Source organism: Lipotes vexillifer, unplaced genomic scaffold (assembly GCF_000442215.2).
Source record: "Lipotes vexillifer unplaced genomic scaffold, Lipotes_vexillifer_v1.1 scaffold382, whole genome shotgun sequence".
In the NCBI taxonomy this organism is placed as follows: domain Eukaryota; kingdom Metazoa; phylum Chordata; class Mammalia; order Artiodactyla; family Lipotidae; genus Lipotes; species Lipotes vexillifer.
The window spans coordinates 10,308,294-10,323,208 of record NW_006780611.1 but is presented as its reverse complement, the minus strand read 5'-3'; the positions used below and the strand labels follow the sequence as shown (position 1 = coordinate 10,323,208).

Below are 14,915 nucleotides of genomic sequence, written 5' to 3'. Positions count from 1 at the left end.
TGCTGACCTGTATGCAACGCGTGTACACCTTCATGCACGCATCCCCAGAGGCCTCGCCAGGCTAGCCACCAGCCCAGATCACAGCTACCCGCACAGGGCAAGGCTGACTCCCCCACTCACTAGGCTGTGCCAGGCGCCAGCACACCCACCGGGCGCACACCATCCCACTTGCAAAGGGCCTGTCCATCCGCTTCCCCTCTCTCCCGGCCACCCCCACGGGCAGGTCCGATTACACTCCAGGCGCGGGCCCCGCCACGCTGGCGAGGAGGGGGCAGCGCACACCCACGGGCGGCCCGCGACCTCGCAAGGTGGGGAGAGAGCGCAGGGCGAGACGGGCGGGGCCGCAGACGCCCCCTCCCTCCCCGCCAGGCCGGCCACCTTCGTCCGCTCCCCGCCCGGGGACCCGCGGCCAATGCGACCCGCGGGGCGCCCCCCGAGCGGGCCTCTCCAGAACTGGGCAGCCCCGCCGCCCCCGGAAGCCCTCGGCCGCCCCCCTAGGGGTCTCCAGCTCAGGGCCGGTGGGTAGGGTACCTCAGGAGCCCATGGCGGCGCGTGTGCGGGCGACGCGCGGCAGCCGGACTGTGAGAGCGAGGCAGGCTGACGGCACCGCAGCCCTAGTATCTCGCCGCCGCCGGCTCGTCCCAGGCCCAGCAGAGTGCCGCCGCGGCGCGCCTGCGCACCGAGCGCGCCGCCGGGGAGGGCGGGGCGGCGAGCGCGAGGCTGAGATCACCCGCCCGGCCTTAAAGGAGCCGCCGTCCCAAACCCCAGGTGGTGGGAGCGATCCCGGCTCTCCTCCAGCCGATCGTAAACTAGTCAAGAGTCGCCTCCCCAACCTCCATCCCACCCCCAATCCTGCCCACCAGTGAGCTTCTTGGGGTGCAGGGACAGAGTCTTGGGCTCCAAGCTCTGTCCCTGGCACTCGCTGGCTGTATGGAGCTTCACCTCTTTTCCTCCATTTGGGCCTGTTGGAAGATAAAACAATATCTAACGGCTATTTGTCGAGTGAAGGATGCATGTGGAATTGTGGAATGAATGCATACTGAGGTGCTGTGTGCAATAACGCGAAATGAAATTGCAAAACAGAGAAAGAGGTTTTTCTTCCCACTCCACCTAGCAGCGCTTCCTTCCTGCCCCACCGAGCTCTAGGTGGCCTAACTAGCAAAATTCTTCAGATATCATTCAAACCGCCTAGCCCATTTCTGTTTGCCAGGTTCACACCCAACTCAGTTTAACTAAAAAACATAAAATCCAATCAAGTTCCGGCTTTGGTGTGTTCAAGATCCCCAAATGTATTTCTATCCCCAGCCCAGTCTCCTCCCGTGAACTGTGTACTCACCATCTCATACCTGAGGTTCCAATAGGATCTCAAAGTCAACATGCCCACAACAGAACCATTTCCTCTCAAACGCAGAGACCTGCACTCTCACAGCCTCCCCACAAGAACGGTTAGCAGCTCCATCCTTCCAGCCCCCAGCCTAGAACTCCTGGAATCATCCTTGAATCCCTCCTCTCACCCCTTTACCCACTGGAGCAGGAAATTATGTACCTGCAAAATATATCTAGACTCTGACCTCTTCCACCCCATCTCCACTGCCACCACCCCATCCACTTTCTGTCCAGGATTATTGCAATATTCTTGTTATGGACTGAATGTTTTTATCCCCCCAAAATTCATATGCTGAAATCCTACCCCCCAATGTGATGGTATTAGGAGCTGGGGCCTTGGGAGGTGATTAGGTCATATGGGTGGAGCCTTCATGAATGGTATTAATGCCCTTAAAAAAGAGACCCCAGAGAACTTTCTAGCCTTCTTTCTGCCATGTGAGAATACAGTAAGAAGTTAGCAGTCTATAATCCAGAAGAGGGCCCTCACCAGAATCTATCACGCTAGCAGGCACCCTGATCTCGGACTTCCAGCCTCCAGAACTATGAGAAATAAATGTCTGTTGTTGATAAGCCACCCAATCTATGGTAATTTGTTATAGCAGCCCAAGCTGATCAGGGTTATTGCAACATTTTCCTAACCTGTTTCCCTTTTTCCAGCCCTGCCCCGTGTCCCAGTCTACTACATTGCAGGAGCCAGAGGGATTCTTTTAAAACCTAAGTCAGAACAACGCACTTCTTTGCCCAAAGCCTGCCATTGGCTGTGCATTTCACTCTGAATAAAAGCCAAAGTCCTTACAAATCCCTGCAGAGCTTTGCTTCATCTAACATTCCATCCACCCAGCGGTATCCGACCTCATCTCCTCCTCTTGCTTCCCTCCACACTGACCCCTTGCTGTTCCTAGAACAAATGAAGCACGCTTGGCCTCAGATCCTTGGCACTGGCTGTTCCCTCTGCTGGGATTGCTGTTCCCTCAGACACCTGAATGCCCCCTCCTTCACTTTCTTCAAGGGGTTGCTCACGTGTTCCCCACTCAGTAAGGCCTGCCCTAACCACCCTAGTAAACTTGCCAAACCCCTTACATGCGGTCCCGATCCCCCCTTTCCATGCTCTAGTTTTTCCCACATCACTTAATTTCTATCATGACATAGTTTGCCTGTTTTACTGTTTGTCTTCCACCAGTAAGACGTAAGCGCTACAAGGACAAAGATTTTTGTCCTTTTTGTGTCCTGATATAATCCCAGTACTTAGTACAAGGGTTGGTATAGAGAACATGCTTAAAAACGTTCTGTAGCATGAAGAGTCCTCTAGGAAAAGTCCTTCCCAGCCCCCAGGTAGGAAGTTGCTCAGGGCTTTCCAGCACACAAACAAGGCTTATCATCAGTTGCATCATCATCATTTGTTCATGACTTCCCAGCTCTTCCTCCCTGCACAGGAACGCCCCCCCACCCCCAGGGCAAAGTCCTTGTCTTAATTACCACCATATCTTATGCTCAGCGTAGAAGCCAGACACGATTTGACATCCAGAGTGGTCAGGCCAAACCACACCCTAACTCAAGTTGTTAGCCCCTGATCACTAAGGGCACTCTGAGTCTCAATTTACAGAGGCCCTAGGCTGACAGGGGCAGGGGCAGGGGCAGGTGGTGGGTATTTTTAGGCTTGGGTTGCCAGAAAGGGGCTCAAAGACAGAAAGTCACCTGGCCTGAGTGACATGGCAGGTCAGCAGCAGGTGGCACTGTGAGCCCTAGTCTGTTGCTCCCTGGCTTTCCTCATCCTCTCTCCAGGCTGTCTAATTTAGAAGTAAAAATTTACCCCTCTGTCACCACCCCACTCCGTGCAAATGCCCATTCACCCTGGCTCAAAGATGCCACTCACATCAGCCCCTCTCCCTTCCATGCCGGGGCCACTGTCCTGGTTCAGGTCCCCTTATTTCTGGACAATTATAACAGTTCCCCAACCCACTAGTCACCTTTACCCCTGCTCACTGGCTACTGAAGGAGCGAGCCTTTCTCCACCTCCAGCAACCAGCTACACTACTCTTCCTTCAAAGGCCAAATCTGATGTCATCTTTTGGTTCTTTCTTGATTCCCGCCTCCCTCACTCTCCTCTCCTCCATTCTGGTCTAATTAGTTTCTCCCCAACAACAAAAAAAATCGCAAATAAGCTGAAATTCATCAAAGAATAGTTAAGTAAATTATGGTAGATCCATACAATGGTATACAGTGTAGATACTGAAACAGCCACTTTACACATCTCAAATAATAAGGGGAAATGACTAGGAATAATACTGACTGGAAAAGGTAGTAATAAATTTGCATGATAGCCTGATCTGAACTGTTTAAAAATTTTTTTTTTCTTTTAGGCTGAGAAGAAAGATTGGAAGGAAATAGAACAAAATGTTAACAGTGGGTTCTCCTAAGTGGCAGAATTATGAATATTGGTTACCTTCTCTCTCTCTCTCTCTCTCTCTCTCTCTCTCTCTCTCTCTCCCTTATTTAATTTTTGTTTCTCTGTATTTACCAAAATGTTTGCAAAAAGCATGCAATCTCTTCAAAATAAGAAAAAAGTTATTTAAAGAAATGGTCTGGGACTTCCCTGGTGGCACAGAATCTGCCCGCCAATGCAGGGGACACAGGTTCAATCTCTGGTCCGGGAAGAACCCACATGCCGCGGAGCAACTGAGTCTGTACGCCACGACTACTGAGCCTGCGCTCTAGAGCCTGCGTGCCACAACTACTGAAGCCCGCACACCTAGAGCGCGTGCTCCGCAACAAGAGAAGCCACCACACTGCAAGGAAGAGTAGCCCCGGCCTACCGCAACTAGAGAAAGCCCGTGCGCGGCAACGAAGCCCCAACACAGCCAAAAATAAATTTATTAAAAAAAGAAGAAGAAATGGTGTGTTGTTCCCTTCTGTTTTCTTCTCTCTGTGCATCATAATTCATCTGAATGCATCTGTCTCCCCCACCAGACTAAGGGCCTCTCAAGGGTAATAGGGATCAAGTTGGATTATCTCTGCATCAAAAATCCACTCCTAGCATCTGTAGGGGAGTGCAGAGGAAAGAGCCAGGGCCTCAGCTGTGCTGGTGAAACCGTGCACCTCAGATTCGGACTTGAACCCACGTGGCTGGGACTCGAACCTGGCCAAAAGCTCAGGTTCTTGATGTCTCACGGCAGAAAGAATTCAGTGAGAGACAAAGTGATAGGTAAGAAGTGGATTTATTTAGAGAGAAACACACTCCACAGGGTGTGGGTCATCTCAGAATGTAAGAAAGGCACCAGGGTACGGGACTGTCAATTTTTATAGGGGTGGGTAATTTCGTAGGCTAATGATTGGGAGGGGTATTCCAGCTATTTTAGGAAGGGGCGGGGATTTCCAGGAATTGGGCCACCATCCACCTTTGATCTTTATGGCCTGTCTTGGAACTGTCACGGTGCGTCATTTAGCTTGCTGATGTGATCGTATACTGAGGCTCAAGGTCTAGTGGAAGTGACTTGTCTGCCATAGTGAACCCATTTGGTTGTAATCAGTTTATGTCATGTCCTCAGGCTATGTCATTCTTTCAAAGGTTGTGCCCTGCCCACCTTCCCTCCAGTTTCACTGGTGCTAGCTAATGAGTGGCCCAGAGCCCAGAGCACTCTAAATCCATTTACCTGCAGTCTCTGCGTCTCCCACGTTTCCCCAAGGATGCTGTGGGAGCCCTGGCCAGGTGTCCTGGAGAAGCAGTGTGGTGTGGAGGGCAGAGCACAGGGCCAGCTCCATTTACTTCCTAGCAGTATGATCTTAGGCATGTGGCTTTGCCTCTCTGAGGCTCCGTTTCCCCATCCATATGTATGAAAATGTCGACACGGTATTTTGCACGCAGCTGACAATCATGCTGCAGTCTATAGCATGGGGCTGCCGAAGTCCCGGCTAACTTTTAACCTGAATCAGACCCTTTTGGTTGCAACGGACTAAAACCCAATTCAAACTAAGTTAAACAAAGGAAGGGAATTTAAGGGCTCACTTAATTAGGAAGTGCCAGGCAGAGCTGGATTTGAGGCCTCACACACCATCATTAGGACACCTCATTCTGTTGGGGGTGTGTGTGTGTGTGCGCGTGTGCGCGCGCGCGCGCGCGCGTGTGTGTCTCGGCCTCATTCCCAGGTGGTCTTTACCCCGCAAAGGCACAGAGAATACGTCTTTCCTAAGAATTCCGAAAGTTCTGTTCCATACTTGCCTCCGATTGGCCCATCTTGGGTCTCTTTCCCATCTCTGAGCCAATCACTGTAGCCAGGAACTGCAGTGCTCTAATTGGCCAGGCCTAGGTCAATGGCTCCGCCCCTGGAGCCAGTGGGAGGAGTCAGTTCCTACTGAACCAAAAGCACTGAGACGGAGGGTGGGCCCCTTAAGGAAAATGGGATGCCGTGACCAAAAGAACCAAGAAAGAGTGCTGGGGAGGAAAAAAACCTCAGATGTTCAGCAGCTCAGGGAGTTTAAGTGGCTCTCCCAGGTCACCCAGAAAGGAAGATCAGGGACAGGGCAGAAGTGTAACCTCAACCAGAGCAGAGATGGAAGGAACTACGAGAGCCATCTGGATGGGGTGGCTTTTTGGAAGCCTTTAGCCTGTACTGTGGCCAGACTGCCTGGTTCAGATGCGACTCCACCACTGACAGTCTGTGAGACTTTGGGCAAATCACTAAGCTTCTCTGAGCCTCAGTTTCTTCATCTGTAAAATGGGGTTAATAACCATACCATCATTTCAGGGCTGATGTGAAGATGAAATAACACAAGTAAGGCTGTTAGCACAGGGCCTGGCATGCTAAAAGCACTCAGGAAGTGCTGGGGGGTATTTTGTTTTTTGTTTTTTGTTTTTTTTTGGCCTCGCCGCATGCCATGTGGGACCTTAGTTCTCTGACCAGGGATCGAACCTGTGCCTCCTGCATTGGAATTGCGGAGTCTTAACCACTGGACCACCAAGGAAGTCCTGGAAGTGCTGCTTTTAATATATATAAACAGTAAGAAGGCCTTTTCTGAAATTCCTGTTTGCAGCTGAAAACATAAACAGGCCCAACTGAGATGATTTTGATGAACTTGCCTCAGACTCTGCCGTCAGTGAGTCTATCCCCAGCAGCCACTTTGTGTCTGGTGTCAGGGTCTTGCTGCTGCTGTTCCCATCACCTGGAACACATTTCTTCTCACACCCTTTCCTTTCCCTAGTTAATTCCTGCCCCTCCCTCAGGTCCCTGATAAAACGCTGGTTCCCCCGGGTATGTCATTAAGTGGAAAAAAGAAAATATCATACAGAACAGTAAGTATTAGGTGTATCATTTATGGAAATATATGTGTGTATGTCTATTTGTGTGTGTGTATGATTTAAAATGCATAGTAGGGGGGACTTCCCTGGTGGTCCAGTGGTTAAGACTCCACGCTCCCAATGCAGGTGGCCTGCGTTCGATCCCTGCTCAGGGAACTAGATCCCGCAAGCCGCAACTAAGACCCAGTGCAGCCAAATAAATAAATAAATAGGGACTTCCCTGGTGGCGCAGTGGTTAAGGCTCCACCTGCCAATGCAGGGGACACGGGTTCGAATCCCTGGTCCAGGAGGATCCCACATGCCGCGGAGCAACTAAGCCCGTGCGCCACAGCTACTGAGCCTGCACCCTAGAGCCTGTGAGCCACAACTACTGACGTCTGCGCGCCTAGAGCCCGTGCTCTGCAACAAGAGAAGCCACCGCAATGAGAAGCATACACACCACAACAGAGTCCCCTGCTTGCTGCAACTAGAGAAAGCCCGCGCGCAGCGACGAAGACCCAACGCAGCCAAAAATTTTTTTAAATTTTAATTAAAATAAAAATAAATAAATAATTTTTTAAAAAATAATAAATAAAATGCATAGTAGGGAATTCCCTGGCAGTCCAGTGGTTTGGACTCTGTACTTTCACTGTGAGGGTGTGGGTTCAATCCCTGGTCGGGGAACTAAGATCCCACAAGCTGTGCAGTGTGGCCAAAAAATTTAAAAACTTAAAAAAATAATAAAATGCATAGTAATTTTCTGGAATTCATGAGAATGGACCCTCACATGAACAGAGGGCAAACAAGGACTAGGTCTTAGTCATCTTTGCTCAGAACCTGATGCACAGGGTCATCATCTTCATCACAACTACTTTTCATTGAGCAGTTGCTATGTGGCAGGCAATATACTAAGCTCTTCATTTTCTCAACAAGCAGCAGTGACGGCCATTTGGCAGATGAGGAAACTGAGGCACAGACCTTTGGCATCATTACTTGGCCAAGGTCACACCTGAGCAACCCGGCACACAGGGAGCCCCCGTGGATGTTTGTTAAATGAACCCGGAACCCACACTAGCCCCCACAGGGAACTAGGAAAATCAGCCAGTGAGAGAAAATGCTTCTGACTTCACAAAGCCTTTCCTCTTAGGGTGGTGATCTTCAGGGCGTCAGTGGCCATCAGCAAGCAGAACAAGGCCATTCCTGGGGACACCATCTAGGTCATGTGTACGTGTGTGTGTGTGTGAATCAGGGATGTGGCTGGTGATGATTTACAGGTTGCTGTGAAAAGACCCTGAGTTGGAGACACAGAGAGAAGGAGCTTCCTCCTTCTGCCTGTCAGTCACACACACACAAACGTGCACACATGCACCTCCAACAGAGGTGAGGTGAGTCCCACTTCAAATTCACCTAGCCAGAACAAGCAAAAGAAAACAGGCCAAAGAGAAGGATTTACTGCCAGTTTCCTTGGAATCACTAGGAACTTGTTTCGGATTCTCTACAAAATCCCAGGTTGCAACCAACTCTCCTGAGCACTGCCATCAGGAAAGGGAGGTCCTCCCACAGGTCAGGGACATGCAGGAGCTGGGGAAGCTCGGTCCAGGGTTTCCTGAGAAAGCCTTTAATAAGAGGAAGGAGAGGAGACGAGGAGCAAGAGGCCTGGTGTCCCAGCCTCAGAGCTGCAGTGACCTGGAGGGCATGACTTCGGAGGGGCTGCACCTTGACCATAGGTGCTTTGAAGATGTTGGGATGAAAGGCTTTGGGAGGCATAATTACCTGAGATGCTATTCTCCCAGGGGCCTGCAGGAGCCCAAGTTACTATCTGCAGAGATCTGATGTAGAGGTCCCCAGTGGGGCCTTCTTAAACGGGCAGTACCCCAGGACTCGGCCCTCTGCTCCCCTCACCCTGGCTGCTGGCTGGACTGCTCTCCCATCCCATCAGTGTCTCCTGCATGGGTAGCGCAGCCTCAGTGAAGCCAGGCTCCAGATGTGCAGCTTCCTGAACCACAATAGGCTACGGGACATGGCCTCACATGGGACAGTTGGGAGGACAGGGAGATGCTGTTGGTGCCTCAGGGCTAGGGTGAAAGGAAGGATGGCAGGGAGCAGGCCAGAGGAAGGGGAGGAAGGTGGCTCCGTGTCACCATGGCAACGTTTATCCCGCTGGCCAGACTCCTTCTACCTCACCAACTCACGTGCAGCCAGGAAAGCAGGCCCCAGAGAAGTGTGGCTTGAGGGAGAGTAGATGTTTGGTGATTGGGCAGCTTGAGGTTGGAGCTTGGAATGGGTTTACTCCTTGGAAGGATTAGATGGGTTCCTGCAGGAACCTGTGTTGCATCCTCTGGGAGAGGATGTGACATGGGGGCTCAGCATTTTGGCTGTAACTATTCCTGTATCTGTTTCTGAAATAGAGTGTGGATGGGGAAGGGGGAGGCAAGGGAATGAGACAGAACACAGAAGTGGAAGGCTCTCCCCTTTGCTAAAGCTACGCTGGAGTGACCCCGCCCCCGACTGGAGCTGACGGCAGGGGTCTGCCCCATCCACTCCTCCATGGGAGACCCTGGCTTGCGGAGGGAGGGGGACGGCATCAAAAGGTAGGTAGGAAAGGAGAGGGGATGCCACCACCTAGAAGGCAGCAGCCGCGGGGCGTGGATGGCTCGTGTTTTACGAGGGGTGGGGTGGGGGGTTGGGGGGGGTGAATGAACCAAGTTCAGAGGAAGCCTCGTCCCTCCTTTTGTCCCAGACCCAGTTCTCCCGGTGTCTCCTCCCCTCCTTCCTCCTCCAAACCTTCTGCCATCCAGTCGTCAATCCCCCTCCTCAAGGGTTCTTTGGCCTCCAGACAAGAGCAGACCTCTTGGAGTCTCAAAACCACCTCCTTCCACGCCTCACCCTCAGCTGCCTCTTCCCCCCACTTCCCACCCACCCCACTCGAAAGGTGACCTGTTGATTTTTAGAAGAGTGGTCACCTGTGTGTCTGTGAGGGGGAGTATTGCACGGGAAGGGGCATGGGCGAACTTGCTGGGGTATTGACAATCGCCCACACCTGCATCAGCTGGTGATTACGCGGGTATATAGAAACAGGTGAAAAGCTATGGATCCGTGTACACTTAAGATGTGTGCGCTTTTCGTACACGAATTATACTTCAATTTAAAAAAGAGAAAAGAAAAAGGAAAAGAACTAGGGGGAAATGATCAGTAGGAAGCTTGTTTTTTTGCCAGCCTCCCTTTCCTCTGCCCGGTGGCTTTGAGCCCGCTGACCACACCCTCCTCCTTCTTGCCCCGCCCCCAGCCCTGCTCCTCCCTCCCTGGCCGCGCCCCCTTACTTTCGAGCTGAGAATGCACATCCCCCACCGGTGTTCTGGCTTTCTATCAGTGGTCCTGCTGTGCTCCCAGGCTCCCAGGCATGTAACCTCAGAGCCTCCGACTCCCTCTCTCAGCTGGCTAAGAACACCGCGTTCTGAAACGGTTCAGTCATCCTTGCCCTCTGGTTGCCTCCTGCCTGGATTGTGACCATGGCTCCCTAACAACTCTCCCTGTCCCCTTTCTCCATCCTCCAATCTCCCTACCCACTGTTCCCAGATTCACATTCCTCAAGTTCACATCCATGGTGTCTGTCCTCTTCTCTAATCAGCGGTCCCCCACAGTGCAGGTGCTGGCGGATGGAAATCAGGCCATTGGGATCTGGCCTCTGCCTCTTCCAGCCTTGGCTGCTGTAGATCTTCGTCCCCCTCTGAGCTTGGAAACTGTATCAAGCTGGTCCTTTGCACATGCTGTTTCCTTGGTTGGTAATGACTGTCTCCACCTCACCACCTTCCCCAAACCCGGCCGCCACCACGCAGTAAACTCACATTTCAAGGCTCAGGTCAAGTATCTTTTTAAAGAAATTTATTTGGTTGTGCCAGGTCTTAGTTGCAGCAGGAGGACTCCTTTAGTTGTGGCAGGCAGGCTCCTTAGTTGCAGCCCACCGGCTCCTTAGTTGTGGCATGCGAACTCTTAGTTGCGGCATGCATGCGGGATCTAGTTCCCTGACTAGGGATCAAACCCGGGCCCCCTGCATTGGGAGCGCAGAGTCCTATCCACTGGGCCACCAGGGAAGTCCCAGGTCAAGCATCTTTGAAACACCTTCCTGATGACATCAGACACATTCCCCCCTCTTTTGTCCCTAGTTCACACTGGGTATCTCACACTGGATTTTGGATTGGGGTGAACCACTTGCTAACCTGAGTCTTTCCCCTAACTTTGGCCCCTGGAAGCCAAAGTCACACCTTGTGTTTGAAATGTGTAGTTACCATTACTGAGCACTTAAGAGGTGCCTGACTGTAGTGAAGGTTAAGAGGTGGGACACTGCACCTCAGGCATCATAATACACCAACCTCATAGGATTGTTATGAGCAGAGGGTGGGAACAGGGCCTGGCACAAGGAGCCTCCTCAGCCCTTACATGCATCTGTGGTTTTATTTAACCCTATAACCTCTGAAGTAGGTATTGCCACCTCCACTTTACAGAGAAAACCGAGACCCAGGCAGTGCCCAAGATCACAGAGAGATGGAGCCAGCCCTCTGGATTCCAACCCTGTGCTCTCCACCCCTCACCCCTGCACTCCATTCCACCTCAGCCCAGCACCTGGCATCCACAAGCCCAGTCAATGTTTGTTGCATGAATAAAAATGATTCACCAAGTGGCATGTTTGCCCCCTCCAGTCCGGGCAAAATTTCTGGGCAATTGTTTGGCATACTCGATAAAAACAAATTGTTTGCATGGTTGACGCATCCTGGTCACTCCTCTGGCCTCAGCTTAAATATCACTTCCTCAGAGGCCGTCAGCCACCACCCCCTCTTATACATTAGCTCCCTGAATAAGAAACACAGGAAGGACAAACCAGAAACCAGTGAGGATCGTGGGTAGGAACACAGTGGAGGGGGCAGGGATGGGAGTGATTCTAATTGTTACTTGACTTTTATATAGCTTGACGTTCATATATGTAATACCTCCAAAAAAACAATTAAACCAAAAGGGGAGGGACACACTCATTATTTTTATATATATATATATATATTTCTTTTGGCTGCATCGGGTCTTCCCAGTTGTGGCACCCGGGCTTTCTCTAGTTGCGGCGAACGGGGGCTACTCTTCGTCGCAGTGCGTGCGCTTCTCATCGCGGTGGCTTCTTGTTGCAGAGCATGGGCTCTAGGCACGTGGGCTCAGAAGTTGTGGCGCACGGGCTTAGTTGCTCCACGGCATGTGGGATCTTCCCAGACCAGGGCTCAAACCCGCGTCCCCTGCATTGGCAGGCGGATTCTTAACGACTGCGCCGCCTGGGAAGCCCACTCATTATTTTTTTTTCTTTTTAATTAAATTTATTTATTTATCTGTTTATTTTTGGCTGCGTTGGGTCTTTGTTGCTGTGTGCAGACTTTCTTTAGTTGCGGTGAGTGGGGCTACTCTTCGTTGCAGTGCGCGGGCTTCTCATCGCAGTGGCTTCTCTTGTTGCGGAACACGGCCTCTAGGCACGTAGGCTTCAGTAGTTGTAGCACGCAGTAGTTGTGGTGCACGGGCTTAGCTGCTCCACGGCACGTGGGATCTTCCCGGATCGGGGCTCAAACCCGTGTCCCCTGCCTTGGCAGGCAGATTCTTAACCACTGTGCCACCACGGAAGCCCCACCCACTCATTATTTAAATTAATAAAATAACCACACAGAGCACAGAGAAAAGAGTAATTTCAAGTTACTTCTGGGCACTATACTCTGACAGTATTTCCTTAGATACATTCTAAGGAGGAAAAAAAACCTGTAAAAAACTTTTCACTCCATAGGTATACTTTTTGTTGGTTGTTTGCTTTTGGCCACAAGGCTTGTGGGATCTTAGTTCCCTGACCAGGGACTGAACCTGGGCCCTCGGCAGTGAGAGCCTGGAGTCCTAACCACTGGACAGCCAGGGAATTCCCGTCCATAGGTATACTTTTAGTAGTAACATTAAAATTGTAATTTTGAAACTTACGTATATTATAGGATACAGCAAATGAGCACATTAGTATTAGTATAGGATCTAAGATTTTCACTGCAAAAGATATATAAATTAAAAAAAAAAATTTTTTTTTAAATTAACTCCTTGTATTTCCCCTTAGGGCCCACAGTTGGTAACATCACACTGTTTGATGTCAGATGAGAGGGGCTAGGAATCACCAACTATACTGTCACCCTGCTCCAAGGCAGGTCTCCCTGTGGTTCACTGCCTACAATGCAGGGCCCTCTGGCATCTCCTGGCGGTTAAGAATAAGGACCCACCTTTGCCTCAGCCTCACACGGAGGGCCAGAAGGAGACCCTTTACCAGGCCTGAGCCAGACTGTGGGGTCACAGGGTCTTCGAATGCCAGCACTGGAAGGAACCTCAATTATGAGGGTTTTGAGCGATGTCCAGGACTTACAAGCGGTCTCTCAGAGCCCTCCACCCCCTCCCTGGGCTGAGCTCTTGCCTGTGAGTGGAGATCGTGGCAACAGTGGATTTTGGGTTAATGAATGAGAAGCGGGAAAGTAATGTGTGCTAGATAAACATGGACTGCTAGACAAATTCTTGTATAAGCTGGCCAGACAAAAGGCAGCCAAGGCTGAGGGCTGTTCCTTTATCAAAGCTTGGCTGAAGGAACTGCCCAGGCTCATCTGTGGCACAGGTGCCATTGAACCCAGGAGAGCTGTGGTCTTGGGCAAGTTATTTTACATTCACACTGTTTCTTCATCTGAAGGCAGGGAGATTAACACCTAACTCAGAATTAATGGCTAAGATAACTCAGAATTGTGGATAAGATAACGTGAAGAGCGTTTTGAACGTTCCTATTCAGTGTGGTCCTGGGCTGTGGGCATCATCTGGAACTCGTTCGGATGCAGATTCTCAGGCCCCACTCCAACCCTCCTGAGTCAGAAGCTGCTTTTTTTTTTAACGAGGTCCCCAGGTGGTTTGTGTGTGGTCTTTGAAGCACAGGGTTAAAACAGTCCCAGGGAGGTACCAAGTACTCTCCGAGTGTCCTCAGCCATCCCCGGCTCCCAGGTCTGCTGGAGAGAAGCCCCTAGAGCAAAGAGGTGGGTGGACCAAGGGCTGCCCATGTCACTTTATCCTTTTCTACTTTATTACTTCAAATTAACAACCACAATAAAGCTCAAAAAAGTCCAATATTTACACAGGAAAAAAGTACAAAATTCCCCCCAAAGTTCTTCAGTATTTTTTTTCAGTTTTTTAAATTACAAAGTAATAAAAAGTTTTGCTCTTTAATTAAAAAAAAGGAAAAAGAAAATAAAGGGGAAACAGAGGTAAATAAATTAGGAAATACACACACGGAAAAAAACAAACAAAAATAAAGTAAAAACGAGTGTTAACTAGGCAGGATGGATAAATCCAGTGCCCAGGCCTGACCCCAGGTGAGTGTCAGGACCAGGGAATTAATTTATAACCCAGGAGCCAGATGCCTTCTGGAAGCAGTCTCCACAGATTCTGCCCTAAGACCAGAAAAGGGGGACCACAGGCTGATGACAGTCTCAGGGGTCGGTGGTGTCAAAGACCCTCTGTGCCCTTCTTGAGGGACATGGAGGTCACCGCCCACCCCCATGTCCTTGTCAGGGGCATGAGAACACAAAGTCGGCCTGGCAGGTGGGCGGGACACCTTTTGTCCTGGGAGATACAGGTCTGATACATACACACACGCCCACAAGGACTCCTGGCCCCCCCTGCCTCACCACCTCCTCCTCAAGGTCTCTGTGGACAGGCAAAGAAGGAACCCAGACGCTGACGGGGGCACTGGCAAAAGCCCAACACAGAAAGTCGGCGGCCATCATCTCAGGGGGGTGGGGCTGCACACGTCTCCCGTGGTCCCAAGGCTCATGGACACCCAGTGGGACCTGCCTCTGACCAACCAATCCATTCCCCCAGCTCCTCAGGCCACCTCCTGAGGGCCCGTGAGGACCTGCTGCAGCTCCAGTGCAGAAGTGTCCCCCTCCCAGCCATGTCAGGCGGCGGCCGTGGCAGGGCCGTGGCATCCGCCAAGTGTAGCCTGATGTCTGGGAGCGTTTGGCAGCCTGAAGGCTGTGGGCAGCAGGAAGTGTGAAGGGACGAGGATCCTCTATGCCAAGGGCATCCCATCTTCTTGCCATTGGCAAAAAAAGAAAAAGAAAAAAAAAAGAATCGAAATAGAATCCATCGTTGGTTTTGTGCTGGGTTTTTTTTCTTTTTGTTCGAGTGGTTTTTTTTTCCCCATCTTTTTGTTGTTTTTTTA

At 51.0% G+C, this 14,915-nt stretch overlaps 1 protein-coding gene across 3 annotated transcripts in view; it reads right to left on the bottom strand.

Moving 5' to 3' along the window:
- Window positions 1-678, bottom strand: part of TMEM184B (transmembrane protein 184B) — a 48,546-nt gene extending 47,868 nt beyond the window's left edge. For 2 of the 3 annotated variants that reach the window (XM_007454027.1, XM_007454025.1), the window contains exon 1: window positions 532-678. The gene's annotated coding sequence lies outside the window, so the exon portion shown is untranslated. Of the gene's footprint in view, window positions 1-120; window positions 291-531 lie in introns of those variants that run through there. The other variant, XM_007454026.1, reaches the window with a different exon arrangement.
- Between the last annotated feature and the right edge of the window lie 14,237 nt (window positions 679-14,915).